This window comes from Cupressus sempervirens, chromosome 3 (assembly GCF_028749045.1).
Source record: "Cupressus sempervirens isolate cs-2001-9-10 chromosome 3, ASM2874904v1, whole genome shotgun sequence".
NCBI classification, from domain to species: domain Eukaryota; kingdom Viridiplantae; phylum Streptophyta; class Pinopsida; order Cupressales; family Cupressaceae; genus Cupressus; species Cupressus sempervirens.
The window spans coordinates 836,075,255-836,090,501 of NC_143120.1; the positions used below are offsets into that span (position 1 = coordinate 836,075,255).

Genomic DNA, 15,247 nt, shown 5'->3' on the forward strand with positions numbered 1-15,247 from the left:
TTCATAATTAAAATCTTTTGGAAATGTCCCAATACTTTATAATTTCAACATTTTTAAGTCACAACTATTCATAATTATGACCTTTTTGAAGGTTCACATCCTTTAAATATCATAGACACTTCTTCAGAAAGTTATTTCCTTATTTTTTTCATATTACTTTCCTCTTCCATTTTTTCTTTTTGAACTCCTATCTTCTCCTCTGTTTTTTCCTCCTATCTAAAATAAACTCTCCTCTCTTTTATATCTTAATTTATTTTATTATATGTTATATTATTTATTTAATAATATTGTATTATCTAATTATTATTAAAATTCTATCTTAAAATAGGGATATGACAGGGCTCCCCACAAAGCATATACCCACAGCATAGCTCATCACACCGATCTGTCGTGCAGATCTCATGGCAGAGACGATCGCAATTATAATGTTGGCAAATACATTCACATTTCTCCTTGCACAGAATGCATAGTTTTCCACATAGACGAGTAGACGACTCTGCAAGCACCGTTTCTCACAAGGTTGCATGCAAGGTGGACATGTTTCTAAACAACCAGCCATGCATTGGTGACCGCAAGGCAGGTCCCTGGAGCATCTTTCCTTGCAGGGAATGTGAGAAGTGCCTTGCTTATATGCCCCACAAGTCCCTCTGCATATATGCTCACAACCAGGACTTACAAACTTACCGCAAGGCTCTTGACAGGAGAAATTAGCAGCGTCTTCACAGCAAGGCAAAGAGAAATTAGCAGCGTCTTCACAGCAAGGCAAAGTTGCTTTATGGCCACAAGGCAAATCCTTCATAATTAATTTTGTGCATGGTAGGCAGGGGCGCCCACATTTTTACTGACATAGGTGACCGCAATCAAATATAATATCACATGGCTCACCGCAGATGGCATTCTCAACAGGACTAGAGCAATGGAGAACTAATTGGTGACCAAATATAGGAAGAACTTTGGGTACTAGAACCTTGCATGGAGGGCAATCTTCAGGGAAGTGACAAATCACCGTGCACTCATGACCGCATGAGTTTTCAAATTTTTTAGGACAAGGCTTGGGGCAAATTATTATATCGTGATTTGAGGGGTTACACCTCCTTGGGCAAGCATGCCCACACTTCAACTGATATTCACAAGGTCTGCTACAACCTCCATCTTCCACTAACCTGAAATCTTCAGCTTTTGAAACTTCAGTTTCTATTTGTGGATGGTTTTGACAAGCCAATGAAAGAGCGGGTCCAATGGAGTTGGCAGTCCCTAACTTCTGAATAACTGATTCCCATAGATCACTTTTTGATGCTAAGAGCTCCGCATTTCCAAAATTTTATAGCCCCATTTTGGCTCTTGACAATGCCACACACACTCTATTTGACACTTTCAGGAACCCAGTATTTCCTTTGGACCCTCCTACCCCAAACATTTTATTGCTTCTTACCAGAGATAATATGATAATCTTGCATTCCTCTCCCTGATAGTTATCCACAGAACAAACTCGAGGAATCTTCATCGTTTCAGGATCCATCTTCTCTATATTAAGCCTACTATGAATTCGGTGCTTGAGATTTTTCTGAATCTCATTCATCTGACCTTTATACATAGTCAGAATTGTTATATCTCTGTTTTCATAACCTTGTCTTAGGAGATGAGGCAAAATTCTACAATCAGCCAAGCTTCCTTCACATTTACCTTGCTGCCGGTCCCACTTGTCTCTGACTCCATAGCTTTATGATCCAAGAAAAAGACATTGTTCTGAATGCCTTTAATATTCTCAAAATTCTTTACACTATCATGATCTTGCAAGGAAGGATAGAGGTCTGATATGAGTGCAGAGATTGAAGGCCTCATTCTTCTTTGACATTGAAAAGCCACATGCTCCACACCACCCTTTATCAATCGCTCAAAGAGAGATCTCTCCAGCTTGTGCTTGGTAGCCAATTCATACTCTGCAACAGAAGGACGCAGTTGCAAGTGATCTCCCAATAGAATGAGATGCTTGCTGAAAAACCCAATACATGGCAAAATGCTTGCTTCTAAAACCTCAGCAGCCTCCTCTATAATAACTATTTCTACTCTTAGCCCCTGAAGAATGCCGTAACTTTTAGCAGCTGCTGTGGTTGCCATTCCTATTACATTGCATTTTCTTAAAATATGAAGAGAGATCTCGTCATCCAGCTGTTGCAGCTGACTACTGTACAATCTTATAAGCTTCCATTAAACGCTGATATTCCTCTTTATTTCTTTCTCTAATTTGGTCCAGCCAGTATTGAAGAAGCTTCTTTCTTGAATTTTCAGATAAAATCCAGCCATCCTTAGACCATAAAATTTCATCCGAGGGAACATCTGTGGAATATTCATCTGCTTGCACTACACCCAGATCACTAGAACAGGCATCTTCATCTGGTTCCACAACCCTCGTAGCGCTAACAGCATCTTCATATGCTGGCAATGCCTCCTCAGCAGTAGTATCTTCATCTGCCGCCATGAACCCTTCCTCAGCAGTTGCATAATCTTTGGATTCTTCATCACTACTGGAGTTATCACTATCGAGTTCAATAGATTCAGTCGTCTCATTGGGCTGGTCTACAAGTGAAGCAAAAGTATTGCATATGTCTAGAGCCATGGTTTCCACAACCTTTTGCTTCCCCTTACTTCGGCGATTCCTTTGATCAGCTTGTTCTGCAATCACTTCTAACCTCATTTTTTGTAGGTTTTGAGATATTTCATCACTAGGATCAAAGGATTGAATGCATTTCTTTAAGGACATGTTCCTTAGCATTTTCTTGGAGACATGCTGTTGGTTCATAAGGCCCAAGCAGTGTTGAATCTGCTTCTGCAAGTTGGTTTTAGTCTGTATAAGTTATCTGTACCTCACGCAAAGTGATGGGGGAATGGTGATTCTACGTCTGAGCTCCTTCAAGGTTCGTTTTTGCATATTTTCATTTGAAGACCTACTTCCAAGTCGAATCATGTTGGATTCAATGGAATAAATGCATTCGAGGAACTGATCCAGGGCATGGTTTGTATAACAGGCCACTATTATAGGTCCCTGCTTCACATCAGAAAGAAGAATGCTGGCAATCTTCAAGCCAACATGAGTTTTCCCAGTACCAGGAGGGCCTTGGATAAGGGCAAGCCTTTTTGTTATGCCCTGTTTTACAACTTCGATCTGGCTTTCATCCAGGCTACAATCCCACTGAGGCCATACTTCTCTCAAGATCCGAACTATGCCTGTTCCCAAGCAGCTACAGATGTTTGGAAATGCACTCCTGAAATCATAAGCATCCTGTTGTTTCGTCTGTCTCACATAAGAAGGTTCCAAGACACGAGGTTGCAATGACAGCAAATGCTCCAAGAAAGGAAGCTCTTCCATTTCAGGCCTTTGAAGACATTTCAAGACATGGTGATAGGCTTCAAAATAAGCAGAAGAAGACTCAATCATTTTATATGTTTTGTCAATTTGTAAATCCACCAGGCCCCCTTTACTGCTTGGAATAAGCTTCAGAACAAGAATTCCCTTTTCTTGTCGTTCCTTGACGATTCCCCATAAATAGGTACGGAAACCGTCACTGGAAATGCAGAGCAGCGAACCAAATAAGAGCCGATCTAATAGACTCCAGTTAACCACTTTATACTTAGAGATTTCTAATGAAATGCAATGTTCCGCACCCTCATTTCCCACCTGTAATCGAACAAATTTTACTTGTGTATACCTTCTTATGTTACTTGGGATTAAATTCTTCCGGAAATCTTGAATTACGCGTCTTACTGATGAAAAGCAATCTTCACGAATCAAATGGAATCATGTTGACAGATATTCATCCACGCTATTGTAACTCTCACATACCTGATTCATCGGTACTTTTCTGGGATGAGGGCAAGCTATTTCCTCCTTACTTGGTATTATTGCACACGTCCTAATAGGTTCCTGTCCACAGTACACATCCAACCGGTGGTAAAGTTGAAGTCAAGAAACACCATAATAATACAGGCCATACCAGTTTTACTTCAATGCATAGCTTGACAACTAAGAAATTCATTTTAGAATCTGTGAACATAAAACCAAAGATCGTAACTAAGACATATTTAATTGTTACGGCACATTTGAGTACAATGTTAGGTAGATAGGCATTGTTGAGCTTTGCACATGAGCTATTAGAATGAAATTTGGTTCTCAGAGCATCATCGCCTCTGTTCTTGAAAGTATTTTTATTTGTTTAATATTGTATTAGACTTGCTACTTAGTTTCACAAATAGTTTATATTTTATTTTAGAAACCAGTCGTGAACTATAACTAAAAAAACAAATGAAGCATATACTCGTGCAGGGTAATGACATTGGAGGAACTATTGGTGCTTTATTTGGTTGTCAATGTCCTGGGCTAGGCTATTTATTATTTGATATCATTCAGGTGGATGTCATGGAAGGGTTTGTGTTTCTATTTTGATTCTGTGGATAGTTTCATTATTTATACTCATAGAACTGAAATAATTTGTTCTCCAGGCAATCTTTGGCTTAGATCTCAATATCATGTATCCGGACTTTTGAAAGGTGAGGATGGTGCATTAACAATATGCCCTGCCGGTCTCTCTATGGCCAATGCATTGCATTCTCCTCTAGCCGACATATCCCACTGTAGGAGGTGTATTTCATCGTTTATTTAACTCATCTGAATAGAGCAGGGCTATATAGAGTGCTCAGTTGTGAAAATGAAATGGATTAGCCATGTGTTCTTTAGCCTCAATTCAAAAGGTTCGCTGTTTACTACCAGTATTAGTGGGGTATTGGCAGAACCCGTTTCTCTACCCAGCCTATTCGAGCCATATGGAGAGTGTTTTGTGTTTGCAGAGGCTGACATACAGCACTTATTTAAGATTGAACTCTGCTATGGAAACTGAGTTTGGGTGGTAACAGAATGTCTTAAGAGAAGCTCCCTGGAGAACAAAAGAATCCCGTTTTCATATTCTTCTTGAATAGATGACCTAAATTTATATACTATCAGATTGCATTCGGGATGAAAGCGTATTCACCATGACTTTCGAACAAGAACCCCCGATTTTCTTTCTAACAATGACTCCCTATTTTCAGTGTATTGAATCACAGTATCACTGTTGAATAAAAGAATGATTGAATCATCCTTCCATTACTATGCTATTCTTCAATTATTTTTCTACTCTAAAATAATCATAAATCCCATGTGATTGTGCTACTGTGACTGGATTTTTAGTCTAATAAGTCTTGGAGATATATTTTGACATTATTTACATTTTAAAGTGCTATCTGTGTTGTTTTGTTGTAATATTTATTTTATTTTGAAGGAAAAAGGTTGAAGTTATTTAATTTTATAAGGTTGTTTATTGAGTGAAAGGAGGGTATTTAAAAATTTCATAAGAATTATAATATGGACGTTTACCAATAATTTTTTACCTATTATTAGATAGAGTAAGTTTGAAGGATATCATATTTGAAATATTTTAGCAGGGTTGTTTAATTGAACTTAACATAAAACCTCCATGTAAACAAAACTTCTCTTGTATCTCTTCCTCTATCCCTATATCTCTCTACCAATTGAGGCTTTATGTACAAAACAAATATACATATGAAAAATTGATTCTTATTTGACCTCCCACACCTTGACATACCTATCCTACCCCAAATGTATTTGCTAATCTTAAACCATTCATTATATACCATATTGGCTTGTGTTTCTATTTTTATTTTTGAAGAAATTTTCATATAACTGAGATGATAAAGTTAAGGGAAGGGATTTTGGTTGGAAGCTTTGGCATGCCTTCTATAAACTAAGAATTTATAGATAACTTTGAGTATTTTTTTTTTTTTTGGTTTGTTTTAAATTTAAATTATATTTTAATAATTTAATTTGTGTGTAATGAAATTGTATATATATTACAATTTATTTTGATTGAGATAAAATGATGATTTTAAAAAGGTCAAATATTTTGTACAACTGAAAGAGATTTATACCTATTTTTAAAAATATGAAAGCTCACAAAAATCATAAATATTATAATTTACTAATTTCAATTTAATATTCTTCATTAAAATTTAAAAGTAAAAAATTATAATATCATTGTTAAAAAGCTTTCAAACCATTTTCAAAATTTTACCAATATTTTAAAGAACCAAATGCTCACAACCAATATAAACAACATAATTTATCATAATTTGTAAATTTTATAATCTTAAGGTAAAAAAATTTATTGTTTGCATGGCAGGGCCTAGGATTTCTTCTGCATTGGTGAGAACAGATGGTTCTTCTCCAACTATGCATGCAATGCGATCTAAATCGTTTTATTCAGGGGAGAGCTCCAAGCTGAAAAAAGTTAATGGTTGTTTTCCACGTAGCCATGATCGCCCTATTCTGGTTATTCCTCCAACGGCTATAATGGAGGACATTGATTATTGGACCAAGCATGCTTTGATATGCAAATTTCTTGGAATCTGAATTTCCCTATCCGCTCTTGAGGCATGGATCCGCCGCTCATGGCAGGTGGAAGGCGATATGGAGATTATGTTGGCAGGGAATTTTTTTTTTTTGTTATATTCTCTTGCATGTCTGATTGTGATCGTGTTTTTTAAGGAGGCCCTTATTTCTACAACCATGTGGGGTTATTTGTCAAACCTTGGCATTCAAGTTTTAATTCTACTGAGGATCTCCCTTCAACAGTGCCAGTTTGGGTTTGCTTGCCTCATCTTCCCTTGGAATTTTGGTGTGAAGGCATCCTTTGACAAATTGCTGCTTTGTTGGGGAAGCCGGCTGCGATCGCACATCAATCCCTCGATAAAAAGGTTATTTCTTATGCTAGAATTTGTGTTGAAATTAATTTGAATAACCCATTACCAGATTCTTTGGAAATTTGTCTGGGGGATTCTTCTTGGGTGCAGCAGTTAGATTATGAATCCCTCCCTTTCCGTTGCCAGATTTGTCATGAGTATGGTCATTTACAGCGTCAGTGCCCCCATAACTTGAGTTTCAAAGGAGTGGATGGTTCTACAGCTGGCAATGCTGGTGGTTTGGCAGATACTACAGGGAAAGGACAATCTCAAATGGCTAATACTACCAAGGGGATGAATCTGCAAGATGCTACAGGTAAGGGTAAGGCTCAAATGCAGGATAAGGATGGATTTACCCCTATTCGCCTTCGAGCTAAGGGATGTGGTCAAAAGAGGCCTTTGAAAGAAAGATTATCTAATTTAGGTTTTAACCGCTTTGAGGTGCTGGATAGTATGGTTCTAGAGGAGGGTATTCCTCCTCCTATCTCTTCTGATCCAGTTTGCCCAGATGAGAGATTTGTTCCTAATGATGCTTGTGGGGCATCCCAAGTTGTAGTATATCAGAACTGTGAGGTCCCTGTAGCTCCTGTGACAGAGGCTCTGGTGACTCCTGTAGTGTTGGAGGATAATGATGTTGTTTTGGCTGACTTGGTTAAGGATGTGCTACCATCAGGCAAGGGCAAGGGATCTCCTCTCCCCTTGGGGTTGATGCCTCGACCCTTTAAGCGGGCTTCTTTTACTCCCCCTCTAAGGAGTGGGCGCAAAACAGACCAAGAGAAGATTAAACTCACAGGAGATATATTGATTGAGTCTGGTTCAGTGAAACCTTTGGATTCTCATTTTCCCAATTCTACCCAATGATGATTATTCTCTCATAGAATGTAAGGGGGTTGAATAGCATCCCTAGACAAAAGGCTATTCATAACTTGGTGGTTGATCATAGTCTTGATGTTTTTTGTATCCAAGAGACTAAGCTCTCTGTGGAGTCTATGGTCCAACATGTCTCTAGTATTTGGTCTCGTGGCCAATGCCAGTGTGTTGGGGCAATAGGCAGTGCTGGTGGTTTAGCTATATTTTGAAATCCTCAAAAAATTTCTCCTCTTGGCTGGATGTCTTCTCACTCAACTCTCTCTATGGTAGCTACTGCTCTAGACTCAGGAGAGGTAATCATGGTTACTAATGTGTATGCACCTATTGATCTTGTGGGAAAGGAGGAACTTTGGGAACATATTCAATATGTTAGAAATTGTCATCCTTATCATCCTTGGGTGTTAGCAGGGGACTTCAATTCAGTTTTAAGTCTGGAGGAGAAGCATGGTGGTTTGGCTAGATTGGGGCCTTCTTCTGCTCTTTTTCGGCAACACATATCTCTTTTGCATCTCTCTGATGTTAAGCCTTCTAATGGTCTTTATACCTGGAATAATCGCAGGACTGGTGTTGCTGCTATCTCAGAACGTCTGGATAGATTTCTTGTTTCTTTCTTTTGGGTTAGTGGCACCCTTACTATCTCTTCAGAAATCCTTGATTGGAGGGGTTCAGATCATTGGCCAATCAAATTTTCCGCTATAGGGGCTTATGTTTCGAAGCATCCTCCTTTTAAGTTCCAGTTGATGTGGCTTCGTGACTCCTCTCTTCATGATTTTGTTTTTTGTTGATGGAAAGATGGTGCTCCTGCATATGGTACTGCAATGTTCTCATTTTCTAAAAGGCTTCAATATGTTAAAAGGCAGCTCAAGATATGGAATAGGCAATGCTTTGGGAACCTTCACTTTATGAAGAGACTTGCTCAAGAAGATCTTGATGTCATCACAAGGGAGATTAGAGATCGAGGTTTCTCAGAGGATCTTGGCAAGGCTAAATCCCTTGCTTCTAGAGCTCTAGAAGAATGGGAACTTCGAGAGAAAAATTTTTGGAAGCAAAAGGCTAGAGTTGATTGGCTCCAGGAAGGTGATCGAAACACTACCTTTTTCCATAAAACAGTGCAATCTCGCCGAAATCAAAGCACTATCTCTTCTTTAGTTAATTCTCAAGGTATCCAACTGAATTCCTTGCCAGCTTTGTTCCAGGAGGCTATTTGGTACTTCTCTACCCTCTTCTCTGAGGACTCTCCTCCTACTAATAATGAAGAAAATATTATTTTGTCATGTATTCCTTCCCTTATCACTCAAGAAATGAATGATTATCTCATGAGTCCAATCTCTTTGGAAGAGCTGGAGGAGGTGGTCTTTGGCATGCCTAAGGGGAAGGCTCCTGGTCCTGATGGCTTTCCAGTTGAATTCTTTCAGGAATTTTGGGACATCATTAATCATGATTTGTTGGAGGTGGTTAAAGAATCCTATGCTAGCAAGCAGATGCTTCGAGCTTTGAACTCTACATTCTTGACTCTTATTCCTAAGAGAGAGGGTGCTAATCAATTGGAGTTTTTTAGACCAATTGCCTTATGTAATGTGGTTTACAAAGTTATTACTAAGTTGATTGCTGAGAGACTGAAAAGGTGGCTTCCCATTATTATCTCAGAAGAACAAGGTGGTTTTGTTGTTGGTAGACAAATTTTGGATGGGGTGGTTATTGCTACTGAGGTTATTCACTCTATGGCTACTTCAAAGGAGAGAGCCATGTTTGTTAAGCTGGATATGGCTAAGGCCTACGATAGAGTTAAATGGAGCTTCCTAAGGAGTATTCTTCTTTCTTTTGGATTTAGCTCTGACTGGGTGAGTTGGACTATGAGTTGTGTTACTTCTGCCTCTTTTTCTGTTCTTATTAATGGTCAACCTTCTCAACTATTTGGTGCTTCTAGAGGCCTCCGCCAGGGTGACCCTCTCTCCCCATATCTATTCATCATCATGGCTGAAGGCTTGGGCAGATTCATTAAGCATCAGGTGTCCTAGAATTCTATTCAAGGATGGCGGTGGGATAATGGCTTACCTTCTCTTTCCCATCTTCAATTTGTTGATGATTCTGCTCTTGCCGGTCTTGCTAGGATCAAGGAAGCTGAAGCCTTTCGACATGCTTTGGACGTTTATTTGGCAGCTTCAAGCCAAAAAGTTAATGAGCACAAATCTTCCATTTACTTTTTTAACACCCCTGATTCTATTCAGCACAGGATTGTTGGTATCCTACGGTTTCAAATAGGATCACTTCCTTTGACTTATCTTGGCATTCCTATTGCTGTTTCCAGGCAGCCATGTCTCTTCTGGAAAAATTTGATTACCAAGCTTCAGGATAAGGTAAATCATTGGACTCATAGATGGCTTTCTACTGCTGCCCAGGTTACTCTTCTTCAAGCTGTTATCCAAACTCTTCCTACTTATAGAAGCATGGTTCACACTACACCTATTTACTTTCTCAAGGAGTTTGATGCTCTTTCTTGACAATTCCTTTGGAGTGGTAATTTGCATAGTACTAAATGGAGCTTGGTTAATTGGGCAACTGTTTGTAGGCCTAAAAAGGAGGGTGGTCTTGGTCTTCGATCTGCTCTATTGAGTAGTCAAGCTTTGGCTACTAAACTTTATTGGCGATGGTGATCTGGACAACATCAACTTTGGGCTCGTATTATCACTCACAAATATTTTCATGGTGCTGATCCTTGCTCTGTTTCTGCACTTCCTCTTGAAGGTCGTGGCTCAATGGTTTGGCATACTTTGAAGACAGGTGCGATGTTGGTGAAGAGGGGTCTGTTCTGGATATGTAAAGGAGGTTCTCAGGCTTTGTTTTGGTCTGATGCTTGGGATGGATTCCCTTCCATTTTATCCATATACCCTCATCTTCAACCTCTTTGTGACTCTTTTCTTGCTGCTGGATGGGATAAAGTGGCTCATTATAAGACTCCTTATCAATTGGGACCTGTTGTTGGTTACAGATGGAAGCATTCTTCTTATTGGCCTCCTAGAGGTACAAACATGGATTGTCAGGAGCTTTCTCAAATTCTGGCCTCTAGAGAGTGTTCTTCTTTGCTTGGTCCAGATGTTTTGGCTTGGGGCGGTACCTTGTCTGGTAAATATCATGTCTCTGCTGGGTATCAGGAGATAACTAGACAATTATTTGGGGATGCTGAGGTCCCTTGGTAGAAGCAAGTTTGGAATAAAGTTTCTTGGTCCAAGTGCAATTTTTTCATGTGGCTAGTGGCTCACAACCATTGTCTTACCTGGGATAATCTTTGTAAACGTGGATTTCAGGGCCCCTCTTATTGTGTTTTGTGTGGTAATGGAGAGGAGTCTATCTCCCATCTGTTCTTCCATTGCTCCTATTCTACTCAAATATGGCACCTTTGATGGAGCGCTTGGGGTTGCTCTTGTCGGCATGCTTCCTCTTTGCCTGAGTTCTGGGCCCGCTTGGGTAGTGCTCTCTCCAAGTCTTCTTCTCTCCATGCTGCTTGGATTGCTAGCCCATCTTTCATGCTTTGGCATATCTGGTTGGAGAGGAATCGTCGCATATTCCAAGATGTTCGGCTTGGTGTTTTGCATCTTTGGTGGAAAATATCACATTCTCTTCAGGAAACTATTCTTTTGAAGTGTGAGCTTGACGGGGGTATGGATCCGGTTGATCTTGCTATCTGTAATCGCCTCAATTTTCATCTTCAGGATGGGGTTGCAGCTCATAGGTTTCCTTCTATGTCCAGGCAGCTTCACCATCAGAGGAAAGGTCGGGTTAACCGGGATGGGCACTGGACTCCTCCTCCCTGTGGAGTTCTGAAAATTAAAACTGATGGTTCTTCCTGTGGGAATCCTGGTCCGGCTGGTATTGGCGGAGTGGCTCGTTGTAGTTCTGGGGATGTTAAATTTTTCTTCTCAGTTCATAAGGGTGATTATACTAACAATCTTATGGAAGCTCAGGCTATTTTATATGCTATGGAACAGTGTTGCTTGTGGGGATGGAGTAAGATTATCTGTGAGCTTGATTCCCAGGTGGTGATGAACATGCTTTCTTCGCAAGAGCTTGAGGATGTCAGTTGGCAGCTGGCCACTGTTGTTAAGCAGATTATTTTCTTCTCTTCCTCTTTTCAGTTCATTAGGTTCACGTATATTACTCGTGAATGGAATAGAACTGCTGATTGTTTAGCCAAATGGGCTTCTAGTCATGATCCAGGTTGGAATATTAGGGATAGGAGGCAACTGTCCTTTGAGATGGTGCAAGAATTTGATGATCTTGTTGCTCAAGATCGAGCTCCTTGTTGAGCTCTCCTTGTTGTATTCCTTTCTATCTTAATAAATTTTTACCCCTCTTTTTGCAATCATAATAGAGATATGCATACAGATTTCTACAATCAATCATAATAGAGATATGCATATTCTGTATTCAACTGTATACCATATTTTTGCATGGACATTTTGCTTCCTCACACAATCCAATCCAAAATATACATCTATCTATTTTTTATTACTTAAATTACTAACACACATATTCGACATATTCCAGCAACTACAATCAATGGATATGCTCTACATTGAGAAGGATTATGTTACTATTGAAACTGTGCTTTCCTGAAGTAAAGATTGAACCGGTTGCAATTTTCTGAGACACTAAGCTCTTGTTCTATTACCCGTTTGTTTGCTGGAATTAATCTGGAATAGGGAAACGGGAATAGGAAAATTGGAATAAATCTATTCCAATTTTGGCCCAAAATGAGAATAAATCGAATTCCAGGTATTTTTTGGAATTAGATTTATTTTGCATTGGACCAAAATTAGAATAGATTTATTCCAATTTTCCTATTCCCGTTTCCCTATTCCAGATTAATTCCAGCAAACAAATAGGCCCCAAGATAAAAAGGAAAGATGACAGAGACATATTATATCTTTCCTAGTGCCGTGCCATATGAAGCTCACCTGAGAAGACCCTTTTGACTTTGCGAGAAACTGAAGCCTTTTCAGTTTATCACGATATTCTAAAACCTGGAGAAAGTGTGTATACATTTCACGCTTCTCGTCATCTTCACGAAGCCCATCCAATGCTTCTTTGAGAGCCTCAACTGCAACAAACTTCCAAACATCTTCAGTTCGGCTCTGCAGTTCATGGTAAAGATGAAGAAATGGCCATATTTCCTTTGCCTCGGGTTGGACCATGTTCGCTACATGTGCTTGAATCTGAGCAAGAAATGCAGAGCCCACAAACACCCCATAAATTCTATTCGTATCGTGTTTCTGTAAACTACATCTAATGCCATCGCTGGTCACAAGCTTAACTACTTTAAGGACAATGTCAAATGGTAGACTGCGTAGTCAACAATCTGTGTTAAAGCATGGCGTCCTTCATCTGAACCGAGACAAGAAATGAGATGGGTTGTCGGAATCCCATCTTGCTCATTTAGCCACCTCTCCATTTGAGCTGCAGATTGTAGGCGAGATTTATAGAAAGGATTTCTACTACAAGACGACTGTTTGCAGTCAGCTTGTCTGCTAAAACTGTCATTTTTATTCTTCTCATCTCTTTTATCCTTTGACGGCTGACGCCTGCGTCGATTCTTTGATCCAGACATTAATATTTTATACCGATTGCACAAGTTCTTAAAGAAAACCAAGGTGACAATGCCAGAGGATTAACAAGGAATCGTTCTGTAGCTTTCAGCGTTTCATGACAACCCACAAAATACAGACCTGTGTGCAGGATGTGAAGTTCGCTGAAAGTGTAAACTGAGAAAGAACATAACAACAAGAAAGAGGAAAAATACAAACACACGATAAGGTTCACCACAAACTTTGACCACACACACTGCAGGGAAGATCTCTTATTAATGTTAAGGTCTAAACTTTACATCACCGCTGTAGCTTCAGCTCTTTTAATACAATATGAAATAATGAACCTCCAATACATATATATTAATAAAGTCTAAACTTTACATCACAGCTGTAGCTTCAGCTCTTCTAATATAATATGAAATAATGAACCTCCAATACATATATATAGAGTTTCAAGAAAAATGAAAAGACAAACAAAAGCTTTAGAGGAGCAGGAGTCCCTGCCTTCTACTTGGCTGGTGGCAGTGAAGGTATTTTTGAGTATGTGTGGAACCATAAGCATTGTTATTTTTGTTGTGATAAGAAGCAGTTAATGTTGTGCCTATATTTTTATATTTTTTTCAGCATTGGAAAAAAGCATTTGAAACATTAACTTAGAATGGAAAATGCAACGTGCAAGACATTTGAGAGGGAAAGAAGAATTTGCACAAATTTTGGTTTGTCTAATGAGGAATCCTCTAGTACTGTGGTTTTAAAAACTTCCAAGGGTCACATTGTTGTTAGGGCCTAATTGATGGTGTTTTTACATGAAATTTTCATGGGTTCTAAGAATACGCATAATATTTCTGTATAAAGTTTCTATCAGGCCTGAAGAAGGGTGGGGTTTAAACAATGATAATGGATAAGGGAAATGTGGAATCCTCTTACATATAGATGCATTCCATACAGGAAAGGCTATGGAAAAAAAACTTACCTACAGAAACCATGGTTCTAACTTTTGTACAGGATAATAAAAATGATATATCCAGAAGCCTCCAAATATTAGAAAGGGAGAGAACAAATATTTAAAAGCGGAATATCTTACCTTCGAAACACTGACTTTTACCCTATGTTAAAGCGCTATGCATGATTAAATTACTAGACCTCCACCTACCCATCGACTCTTGCCACAGAAATGTTAATTGCAAATGCTATCCATCTTCATGTGCATTTATTACGTCGCTATCTTTTCCCTGTCCGGCTACCAAGCATTAAATTTGCCTCGACCACCTTCAATGAGAGTTTTTTTTTTTTTTTTTTTTTTTTTTTTAACGTTTCATTAACAAATGGAAACCCCCCAACAAATTCATCTCAACCAATCAAAAAACCCGAAATAAGCTAAGATTAATAATTATTAAATAATAGAGCATTGAACCTTAGTTTTTGTTTATTAGTTTACGTCTAAAAATTGGGAACCCAAAACAAAATGCACGACCACTGCCTTCGAAAAATAGTTATTCAAATTGAAAACAAAAAGAAGAAGAAAAATTAGGGAAAACCATCTTCCAGCATTATCAGTAATGAATTATGGCGACATTGTAATGAACGGTTGCATTGCCAAATTTTCTATCGAATGAGTGAGTTTGGGCAAGGGTGTACCCTCCAGCCAGCGTGAATTTCCCACTTGCTCCCACAATCGACATCTAACCTTGGAAAAGACATCTGTCTAACATTAGGGGTTATTCCAATGAACACATTACCATGTTTACATAGTTATTTCAAAAATTGATTGCCAAGTTATTTTGAAAATTGATTGCCATGTTTAAGATGATTTTTAGAATTGATTGCCACGTTACAATGATTTTGACAACTGATTGCAATGCTTAGAAATTAGCACAGGAGATTTATCCTAATAATGATCTCTTCCATAGCAGGTGTCTACTTCCTCTCGCTCAATCAAATTCAAAGTTTTTTTTATAGGAAACTGAATTCCTCCCAAGAAAAATGTCTCCTTTTGAATGAAA

At 38.8% G+C, this 15,247-nt stretch overlaps 1 pseudogene; it reads right to left on the minus strand.

The window, feature by feature from the left end:
* Window positions 1–314: 314 nt before the first annotated feature.
* Window positions 315–14,945, minus strand: LOC149569377 (uncharacterized; annotated as a pseudogene).
* Window positions 14,946–15,247: the final 302 nt, after the last annotated feature.